The sequence below is a fragment of the Anoplolepis gracilipes genome, chromosome 6, assembly GCF_047496725.1.
Source record: "Anoplolepis gracilipes chromosome 6, ASM4749672v1, whole genome shotgun sequence".
In the NCBI taxonomy this organism is placed as follows: domain Eukaryota; kingdom Metazoa; phylum Arthropoda; class Insecta; order Hymenoptera; family Formicidae; genus Anoplolepis; species Anoplolepis gracilipes.
In genome coordinates this window covers 13457672-13468790 of record NC_132975.1, presented here as the reverse complement: position 1 = coordinate 13468790, position 11119 = coordinate 13457672, and the positions used below count along the sequence as shown (strand labels likewise).

Below are 11119 nucleotides of genomic sequence, written 5' to 3'. Positions count from 1 at the left end.
GGTGTACCTGCCTGCCTGCCTACTGCCTGGCCTGGCCTGTCGGGTAGGTAGAAGTATAACCGGTCGATACCACGCTCCGATTATAGAGGAGCGGCCGACACTGAATTCTGCATGAGGCTTTTGTTCCGCTCTCTTTCGCCACGGCCAATCGGATTTTCTATTTTCGCGCGCCCTGCCACCAGGGGAGACAATCATTTACCCTCACCTCCCCGCTTGCTGTCCCCATCCTCCTCCCTCTCCCCTTGGTTTAATCGCGGCTACGCGAAAGTTAATTGCGCGCATAACGTTCACGTGTGCTTCTGTAAGAAAAACGACGTTTTTACGTCGCTCGAGAAATCGCGCAACATCAGGTGATACAATAAGAAAAAATTTTTATTTACCATTAAAATTCTTCATTATATATTTTAAATACTTTTATTTGTATATTTATCTATTTACCTTCGGAGGCGGGGACCTTTTAAAGAGATCCGCATTTAATGACTACGCTGTCGCAGTAAATTGTGATAAATCGTACACATATGTCGTATCAAGACAGTCGTACATGTAATATTTTTTTTACTGTCATTTATTCTATGTATTGTATGTATAACAAAGCATATGTTTTTTATAACACAATAACTTGTAACGAATTAAACACGAATCATGATGTACATGATGTGTTGATGTATTTTTCCACAATATTATGCCAGTAGTATATCTTTATTGTCTTTGCTATCTGCATTTAATTAACGCGTGAAATATCGGTGTCGGTTGTGCCTTTTGTATCCGTTTGCTCTTGTATATTTATTATAATAAAAATTATTCAATCTTATAAAAAATGTATCTCTTTTTTTTTAATCTCGACAAGATTTCGATAATTTTGATGACGTTGGTATGAAAATATTTTCTAGAGATGTTTTGAACTCTAGATGGTAAAAATATAAAATCGTTATATAACTATTTCTGAATGAAAATGGAACAATGTAGGGAGAAGTAAAATAAAGTCAATTTAATATTATTAAATTAATTCAATTTAATATTATTTTTATTTTATCTATAAAATTTGTGATTAGTAAAATTATTGGCAAATATTTACAAAAAGAACTACCTCGCCGATGACTATGATCTTTACATAAGTTGCAGAAGTAAGGATAAAGATTACATTAGTCTTACTTTAATTCTGCGTACATAGTTTTTAAGATATAATCAAACAAATGTTACAGCTATATTTTCACGATTTTTTGCAAAAGTAAGGTTTCTCTCATAAAAATTAATGCGTTGGCGAAGTCGCTCTTTCTTTCCCAAATATTCTGATCAAATCTAACTTCGACTATAATTTCAGATTAGGTGTAAATATTGTTATTGAATATATGGGCAGCTCTGCATGGATTTGGGATTTTCTGCATAAGATGAAATTTACTTTATATCGATGCTTCCTTTCAGCGTAAAACAAGGTCTATAATAATTGTATAGTTTCGCATGGATTTATAATTTTTAGCACCAAGTGCGATAATTCCTCATTGCTCGACGTTTTTAGTTTCAAAGGTAGATATTAAAAAAGAGGATAGCTTTCAAGCGCCGGATATATACATTAAACTTCCTCCGTTTTATGTGGAGAGTTTGAACCTGTATTCAACTATATAATTATAGACCCTGTTTCGCACTGAAAGCATCGGATGATGTGGAGCGAATCTCGTTTTGCGTTACAAACCCATATGGAGTTAATTATGCAATTATAAATCTTGTTTCACAGCTTATTCGTTAAAGTATATAGGTATATATATATATATATATATATATATATATATATATATATATATACTCAAGCATTCAAATTTTTATTTGTTAATATTTTTTTAATAAACAATGAGCGAAAAACAATGAGTTAAAATCTTTTATTCAAAGTCGTAATTTTGACAATATATCTCAATATATCTCAATATATTATTAAGGGAGAGGAATATATTAACATAAGAGTTTAATATTAAATTAAATTGTATCTCTTGAAAACGATCACGAATTATTACAAGATCAATCAATAATTAATCAATTCTCAATTCTACAATATGAAGGTAAGAGATATCAACGAGGTATGCTCTTTTGTAAATAATTATAAAGATTTGGGAGGGATGAGTTAAATTTTTTGGGATACAGTCCTTTCTTTGTCTACGCATTAATTCGATCAAAAATGCATTCGATTGAGATTAACTATAAACCCTTTTTTCTAATCTTTTTGATATCTATTTTTAGTAGAGTATCAATTTTGAATAAAATAAATATTTGTACATATTTGAATAAGTAAGCTTATTCGAATTAAATATAACTTTATTAATTTTTGAAACTTTGGAAATACTTAGATATTATTTAGTTTTTCACAATACAAAATTTATATTTAATTTTATAATTTTTAACTTACAAAATGAACAAATTTAATTTACAATGATAAATATATTTTTATATATTATAGAAATTGCTCTCATCTTCTATGATATAATTGCTCACATAACTTGAAAACAAAAAGATATCGCGCTCTAAAAATTTTTACTATCATGTTTTGCTGCAAAAGGAAATAGCTAAAAATATTTATTAAAATCATGCATTATTTTGATGCATAAAATAAAAAATTTCGCTTTAAAAGTTTCATGAAAAATATGTTTCTTTTACTTTCTTTTTAACTGTTAAATATTGCATAACATTGTGTAATGTTAATCATTATATAATTTATATTATATCATTTCATTAATATATGTAAAATAAGAAGGTTATGCATTAAACATGAATGCATTAAATATGATGAAAAATATTTGATCGCTCGAGTAGTTTCTGTCGAGATTCAAGTTAAATCGCATTTTTATGGTTTTTATGGAATTAAGCGCCGTGAGTACGGAATGGAGGTATTGGCAGGAATCATCGATACGGGTTTACAAACACTTTCGAACGCCGGCAATCAGTGACGTAATCAGATATAGCAGCGTGAATATTCATGAACGCATGCGCGCTCTGGCGCGCCCGCGCACGCTTATTAGCATAACTCGTCCGCTTTATCCATTAGCCATTAATCGGGGACTATGCAAGCATGCTACCGTGCTTAACTGCAGTGTCCAATTAATATGACTGCTAAAAGAATGTTTCCGATCGAGCATCGCGTACGATTTTGAATTGAGACTCGAGATAAGATATGAAATGATCCATTTGTTGTGCAAGTGTGTAAAATATACACACGTGCGGAATACTTTGACTTAAAACTACTGAAATCTAAAAGAAAAGACTTTATTTCAATTACATAATCAGAGAAAATTAACATAATTTTTATGTTTCTAACATCGTACTCTGATATGAGGAATCAGAGAAAAAACTTTAAGCTTCTTTCGAATTTTTTATGACGTCCATTCGAAAACGATTGTAAGTAAAATTAATCATCTCGATCGTCTCGTGAAGTGATAGGTATCACCAGTTTCGAAAATTTCTTAACGTGTCGTGATTAGATGTAAATTATACGTCAAATTTTCAAAGCAGATCAAGATAAATCAGCATGAAGTCTCAAATAAAGTCCGAGTAAAATTTTTCTTCTATTTTTAAATAAATTTTCCTATTATATTTAACATATATTGCGTTACTTTAACTACTAAGCAGATTATCCTTTTTTAAAACTATTTAACTTATTGTTACTTTCATGTAAAACTTCTCTTTTAAACTTCTAAAATGAGGAACTGTTCGATTATTGTCTATTTGAGGTTCAAAAAGTATATATGTATATAATCCCAATTTTTTTATACATATATTAAATCGAACGAAATTTTTTAGTATCTGTAAATGTGTTGAAAGAGTTGAAAGTAGAATAAAATTTTCACTCGCAATCAAACAATAGTAATATCGCATTGAATCATTAACTACATTCTTTTAGATGTTACAGAAAATATTTGCATTTAAATAGCGTCGACTATACAAATCGATCGTTTGATTGTCTCGCTGATAGAAAGTATATCGACGATTTCTTGTTTTAAATGAAAAATCGCGTGTCGAAACAGAATAAGCACCGGAAGAAAATATTATCGAGAACGTCGAATGAGGCTTTGATCAATTACCGTATCACAGCAATCAATGAATGTCGTCGATTCTATGAATGTCACGAATTCCGATGCGTCATCCATTGTCAATCCTATGCGAATAAGTCGTTTCGATTGTCGATCAGTAATAAACAGCTCGTTGTTTGGCGTCCGTGGATTTCTCATTCGTTTCACAGGATCGAGAAGTAACGCATTACTCGTAATGTTGGAATTACTTTTTTTTTTTATATTGATTTAAAGTATTATTTCTTTAAGGAAAATTTTGTTTTAGGCAACGAGAAAAACAAGTTTCAATAGTTACTGTTATATCATTTTAATTTTATATGTTTCAAACCTATTAGCGTGATATCTATGCATTCAGTTATTGATCATTTTATAAAGTGAACAATGAATATCCAATCTTTCAAAAATTAATAAAAAATTTTAATATAAAGTTATTTTTTAGAATAAAGTTGCTTTTATAAAAAATTAACTCTTTGAGACTTTATTTTTTCCATGAAAAAGTAAATTGAAATAAATAAAAAAGACTCCAACAATCGAAAGTGACTAATAGAATAAGTTACAAATATCGAGTTAATCGAGCGCGATTAATCACACTTTTTGGATTTAAAACGATATGAATTCATGAATTGAACAATGTCGGAGTGTTCACTAATTATTTCGATCAATACTTCAATGATGTACAATGTGCCCGCAAGAGATTTTGCTTCCTTCTCGTCAGCTCATGATTAATTAAGCTTCGGAGAATATCGAAGAGAAATTATCGGAGCGCAAAAGAAATGGGCACCTTTATTATACTAACTGTATTAATTGTGTTAATCGGTAATCGCTAAAGCTAATTATGCTTACAGTTGATTGCGTTTTCTCGTTTTTATAAAAACTATACAGTTGTTCCGTTCAATAGGGTGTCTTAATGAATTTCTCGACAGAATAAAAAATACCAGAATATGAAAATAAAATATGAAATTTTAGTTCCATATATAAAAATAATGCATAATCTACAAATATCAATTGTATATAAAATTATCTTGTAGATATTTTTTAGCTCATAAATTAGTTTTTACGTTCTGTAAAATTTCGAAATTATTTCATTTCTGGACATAGTTTTGAATTTTATTTGTTGGGAATATATTATGAGGTGCTACTGACTCAAGTTATCTCTGTAAAAAATTTTATAATGATTCACACCTGTACATAATGATGATTATGCTGCGTTAATTTTTCATCATCACATATTATCGACGAGAGTGAATATCTCATCTTTTAACACTTAAGAAGATATATAGATCCTGAATAGCAGATGGATAATGAGGGGGCAGAACGCGTTGGACGAGATATTATTATCTCGCATCGCAAGTACATAATTACGTAATCACAAAACTGGTCCGGACAGATCTGTAGCTTGATTAATAAAGAGATGAAAGCGTTTTTATCATGATACTAACTGTCTCGCCCGTACTGTGGTTGTATTCGAGAGTATCTGTTTCTCGATATCGAAGCACGATTTTAAATAACTATTTTAATATATATATGCGCGATCAGCGATTTGTTTCTGAATCTGATCTCGTTTCTATAAATTCTTTCGTGATGGTTAAATATTTTCTAGCTAATTAGCAAACATCGTGTAGTGCACATATCTAAGTATTAAAATTGTAATCATACGTTAAAGTTATGTGTAAATTTTTCTATAGAAAATACGGAGTGGAATATCATAAAACACTGCATATTAAAATTATATTGAATCTTCGAAATTATTTGTTAAAAAAAAATACTAATTTTAAAGAGCAAAAATAAAGAACATCCATATTCATATTGGAAACAGATTACCGGGATACAAAGAGAGCAATAATAATAAACTCTTCGCAGATAGAAATCTCACCACACGATTTTATATTTCGAAAAACTCGATACTTAGTCTCTGCTTTTCCGCAATCTCGTCGCTGAATGAATATTTAATGAAATAGATCGCTTCCGATGCTTCGGTACAAAGTAGATATATATATATATATATATATATATATATATATATAGAGAGAGAGAGAGAGAGAGAGAGAGAGAGAAGTAATATAGAGTCAGAGAACGAGGCGTGGCCTCGAAGCACGACCCCATGCGTTTCACTGTACCCCTTTAATTCGGCGTGTAACGCGACTCGATGTGGAGAACCCTCCACGAGAATCATTTTCACGAATTCCGCGACTTTTTTTCGGGAGTTGATACGAGATATGCGTTGCATACCTTTTGCGCGTGTCAATAACGTTGACGAATTAAAGAATAAAATTCCGAATAAACGCTGATGAAAAAGATTTCAGAATAGTTATCGATGGTATCATTTGCAATTATCGCCTTTTTAAGAATCTCGCACCGCTTTTTTATCTGCCAAATAAATACTTTTGTTACAGAAGAATATATTTAGATACGTTTGATTATATAAATATATACAAATATAGCGATATATATTTAAATAATATATACAGGATAAAACATTTTAAAATTATCATCTTGATTTACGTGAATGTATATCATCTATAGAGAAAAATGGATTAAAGTTGAATAGTTTTAAGAAGAGCATAAAATAAATCAAGGAACTCTTTTTAGGGGAGTTTCGAAAATTTAGAGAAGTAATTTAAGGAGATTTAAAAAGTAACTTGAGGAAATTTGGATTTAAAAAATTATGGAAAAAATTATCTATATATAAAAATTTGTTAAACTCCTTACATATTTCTAATCTATGTTTTTCTATAAATAATTTCTATAAGATTGTGATCTATTTTGAATTATTTAGATATTATTTTATGCTTTATGTAACGCGCTAAGTGAAATCAGTTTCCCCTGCATAGCTGTAAGCTAAATTTTTCAGTAACCGGGCGTCGCTGCAGTCCTCCCTCCTCTTCCCTCACCGCTTCTGGATTGTCTCATTAAACATCGACGAGAATCGAAGGGTGAGCGCTAGGGTGCCACTTGCTGTCGCACCCTTTCGTAACAGTCATTACCGCATTTATTTTTGCGAAATTTATCAATAATGGAAGTGTCCGATAAAAAATTAAAGTTTCCACAAAATGTCGCTTACTCAACATTATTTAGACTTAAAAAATAATAAATTATATATAATCAGCCTTCTATTGTGAAAATAATAAAATTTAATAAGTTAAAGAATCATACCCATGCGCCGAAATGTTTATTTTTATTTCTGCATTTAATGTATTAATATATTAATTTAGCTTATAACTCTTTAACTTATTAAAATTTATCTTTTATTAATTAGAATATTGATTGTAATATCATGATATCGATTAATTTACAATCTTCGAAGAAGACATACTGCTTATCCATATTAAAAAGCTACCTCTTTTGTTCAAATACAATATTTAGCAAAAAATAATTAGATTTTTTTATATAATAGCTTTTCGATATATTTGAAAAAAGAAAATTAATGTTAAAAAAAAGAAAGAAATGCAACAACTAAAATAAAAGGAAGGAGAAAATGACATATCTAACACTATCATTCTTTCGTGTGATCATCTTGTACGATTAGTTATCGGTTAATTATTCTATGAAAGAACCACATATAACGACGTGTATATTTTTGCATGCGGAGAAAAGAAATGTGTCCGCAGATGGTTGGAAATATCACGAAAAATACATGTGAAAACCGTAATGAGAACAATTACTCGCTATTATCGTGTTTTTATTATTATTAATTATTATTAAGGGTTTATTATATATTTAAGAATAATTATTATTATTAATTATTGTACAACTTATAAGTTGCCTTCTTGTTACATTGTACTTACTATCATTTTATGCGAAAATATTTTGACATTCAAGGTCTGTAATATAGAATGTTAGATTTGCGAATATTAGATAACCACTGTCCGATTTATTTTCTAATACGTGATTTTATATGAATGCCGCAGTTAAGAATAAGATGTCTTGTAAAATAATATTTTTATGCCTAATGCTGTATATAATATAAAGTATATATTAAAGTATAAAATATAACATAACTGAAAATTATATTATTATTATTAGCGGATATTAGACAACTGCAAACTGTTTTTCTCGTTTCTAAGTATAATGCAATTTTATTCAACGCATTCTTTTTTTAAATTCTCAAATTATTATGATTTTTTTATTAAGGGAGAAAATGCATTATATGCACCCTCCATTAGCTGATCCGGCAGGGAAGTATAGGACTCCCCGCTCATAAAGAGCGGTATACCCATTAAAAACTTTCACGTTTCTCAAAGTGCATTTTTTTAAGAGAAGCTTCACATTTTGTAATATATTTACACAATTACATATACACAAGTATATATTATATGTTACACAGAATTAATTATATTACCGATTAATTAATATTGCTGGCAAATAAGACGACTTACATTCGTTTAAGATTGTACAATATTACGATTATTTTGTAGACACGCACGTTCAGTAGTCAAAAGTCGCAAAATACAAATAATTATATATATATGTGTAAAATATTTTAGCATGCATTTTCACCCTCTGTCGGCGGGTCATTAAAGATCTGTATCTTTAAACCTGTTATTTTTATAACTCAAATATATATATATATATATATTGAGATAAATATTTCATGTATGTCTCTAAAATTGAAATATAAGTATCATATACTTTTATTTTTAAAATATTTTTCATTTTCCTTCAATTTTTACAAATAGTATCTTTATTTAAAAAATTTAAAAATATAATAAATTAAAAATTTTATATAAAATTATATCTATATATTGTATATATACGTACAATAAGAAATTTTTCTATAATTTAAAATTGATCCAGAGTTCGCCATGCACGCCGCCCGAGGGTTAAAGCAACGGATTTATCTACAATCTACATCTTCATCTACAAAGTTCTACAAATCCATTGCTTTAAAATAAAAAGCTTTTTGTTACTCACCGACACTGATGCGCAACAGCGCAGTTGTCGATATTAAAGCTACGCTGTCTGTAACATACAAATATAATATCCAAATTATAGCAAAGCTTAAAATAATTAATATTCAAGAAATTATTATTAGTTTGTGTATCGAATTTTATATTCAATGCATAACAATAATAAGCAGATATATAAATACGGAATAATTTTGTAACTTAAAAGAAAATTTCTATTTTTTAAGTAGGGATTTTTATAAGATTTATATAAAGATCTTTGTCTGTGAGTTTATTCAAATAATAAACGGAATTAATTCGTGTACGCAATTGAAAAAATAATATTCACCTTAAAGTTGCTCCGCCGATGCAGGATGCCTCTCCTAGGCCTTCTCCTCCTCTCAGGTTGTCAAGGTCATTGATCTGTAACATACAAAGAGAAGATCCAATTTGTAGCAGCGTTAAAAATAATTAATATTTCATGTAAATAAAAATCAACGATCAATTATTTGCTTAATTTAAATTACACGTATGCAATTAATACATAATTAATATATATATATATAAATAAAAAAATTATATTCACCTTAGGGTTGCTGCACCGTTGCCCGATGCCTCTCCTAGGCCTCCTCCTCCTCTCAGATGGTCAGGGTCCATTCATTGTCTTATACATGTAATAGTTTAAACGGCACTCCCGCCGGTACTTTTTTTTACTTCGGACGGCACTTCCGAATTTCGGTACGATCGAAAACGATCCCATTTCAGGACACGAGAGTCATACTTGAAGTCGACAAGTTGGGAATTCGCGATCAAACTCCGAGCAATAATTGATTCCGAAGCGGAAGAAGACGAAATCGATCGCGAATGAGATTCGCTCGATTATCATCCGTGCATGTCTGGATCTCAGGCATGATTTCGGATGAGCACATGTGTCTATCATACAGACAGTCCGCACGTCATAGGGCTGCTAGACGGAGATCAAAAGAGAACCACCCATTTCATAAATGTTCAACAATCTAAACATTTATCAAATGAACCGGACCTCTTTACCGAGCATAAATCGTATGAATTCCTCCAGTTGACATCCTCAATGCGATACACATACTACTGGTAGACGGTGCAAGTAAAGGGATCCATCAACGATTTATTCCAATAATCGACTAACTCTAATCGATTGGGACCGAAACGTGTTGTCGAAGCAGACCGTGCTCTCAACAACCGATTATCGAACGTTGGCACAATATTAACCGCGCCAACATGTATCCCTCTATACATGAACCTATGTCTATTTACGCGGCCGGCATTCACCTCAACCGCGATAATGAGGCGTGCAAACGTTGTTGCTCAGTGATGTTGATTGAAAAACCGCCAAATAAATGCCGACAAACGTCGACATCGATTTGACGTTTTCTTTCCAATCAATCATTTCTCAATCATTTATCATCTGGAAAGCAACGCTGAGAGAATCCCAATTAGCTGGCGTCAAATACGATCCTCGAAAATTAAGCTATCGAGCGAAATCAGGATGAGAGTCCAACGCAAAAACGCGAAGACGCGAAAATGCGACTGTGATTACGAGACGGAACCGAGACGAATTTATTGTCGAATGTATTATCGTGACGAGGAAGAGAGAACGTGTGTCGACGTTGTGTACGACGCATTCGGCTTCGAGGTGACTTTGACCGAGCGCGAGCTGCGACGCGCTGGAGTGGGGGCACGTGTTATCACCATGCCTGCCATAATCGGAATGAATGGACGTCACGGCTGCTTACGTGCTAATATCCCTTCCATCTCTTATTCACGTAACGCAGCGGCGTCAAGGAGAAGGGAGAGTGTTTATTCTCCTCTCACTCACTCACTCACTCACTCACTCTCTCTCTCTCTCTCTCTCTCTCTCTCTTTCTCTCTCTCTCTCTCTCTCTCTCTTTCTCTCTCTCTCTCTCTCTCTCTCTCATCGCGAAAACAATAATAAATACGCACTACACTATGTGATAAAATTTGTGACGCCTTAAAATATGAAGTGATTCTAAAATACGTTAAAATTCCTTAACTAAAATGATGTTATTCGATCGACTCGATACACACTTTAAAGTACGTGAGCCGTGAAATGAGCAACGTGCTTTAATCAAAACACTCTCATGACTTAATATACATATAATTATATAACGATACTATTTCTTTATT

At 31.3% G+C, this 11119-nt stretch overlaps 1 long non-coding RNA gene across 1 annotated transcript; it reads right to left on the bottom strand.

The window, feature by feature from the left end:
- Positions 1-8859: 8859 nt before the first annotated feature.
- Positions 8860-10783, bottom strand: LOC140667079 (uncharacterized). Its single transcript, XR_012046935.1, has 3 exons — positions 9522-10783; positions 9285-9358; positions 8860-9011 (listed from the first exon to the last, which is right to left on the bottom strand). It is a non-coding gene; the product is annotated as an uncharacterized lncRNA (long non-coding RNA).
- Between the last annotated feature and the right edge of the window lie 336 nt (positions 10784-11119).